The 806-nt window shown below is 44.8% G+C and overlaps 1 non-coding gene across 1 annotated transcript; it reads right to left on the reverse strand.

Annotated features, from left to right (window-relative positions):
* Window positions 1-508: 508 nt before the first annotated feature.
* TRNASTOP-UCA (transfer RNA opal suppressor (anticodon UCA)) lies at window positions 509-595 on the reverse strand. Its single transcript has one exon. It is a non-coding gene; the product is annotated as a tRNA-Sec (tRNA).
* Between the last annotated feature and the right edge of the window lie 211 nt (window positions 596-806).

Consider the following 806-nt stretch of genomic DNA (forward strand, 5'->3'; position numbering starts at 1 on the left):
TCGGAAAATCTGGAGGGCAACCTCATGGCAGCCAAGAGATGTAGGAAATTAGCTCTTTGCTTCCATCTAGTAGTCAGCAGTTTTGCAGCCCAGACAAATATCCTGGGTGAACATGTTGCATTATGGAGACATCTCCAAGCGGACTGCTCTTTCCTTAGGAGCTCCATCACAACCCCAAAGAAGTGGGGTATCCAGGAAATGGTTTTTGTTTCTAGTCATCATGCATGGAGGATGCTGTTGTCTGGGTGTGGAGAGCTAATGCTGACAGTTGAGCCTGCAACTGAACCAGCTACCAGGCCAACTGGCAGAACATCTTATGGACCAGCAGCATTTTTTAGCATATAAGCATATAGCACTATGATTGCCAGAGTTTATCATGCTGTTAAAAAAAGTGAGAAGGCCATCTCTAAATTCTGCTGAGAGGGCCAGGGGAATAAGAGGTTAGTGGGCAAACCAACTATTGCTTTGTTGGCTCCCTCTACAACAGACTCATTCTGCAATTTTCTATCGCCCGAAAGGTGGAATTGAACCACTCTGTCGCTAGACAGCTACAGGTTTGAAGCCTGCACCCCAGACCACTGAGGATCATCCGGGCAAGAAAGCCTTGCGACGTCATTGCTATATAAAGCTTTCAATACTTACACTTTTCAAGATACAGTGAGTTATGTAGAACGAATGTAGAGGGTGCTGAGGCTTAGGATGGATTCTGTTACCTGCTATAATTTGATTATGCATGGTCGTACCCAGGTCTCTTTTCTTATTAATCTGCGCTGAATATATTTTCCTTCCTCTAATGCAATGGGGAT

The sequence above is a fragment of the Candoia aspera genome, chromosome 1 (assembly GCF_035149785.1).
Source record: "Candoia aspera isolate rCanAsp1 chromosome 1, rCanAsp1.hap2, whole genome shotgun sequence".
NCBI lineage: Eukaryota > Metazoa > Chordata > Lepidosauria > Squamata > Boidae > Candoia > Candoia aspera.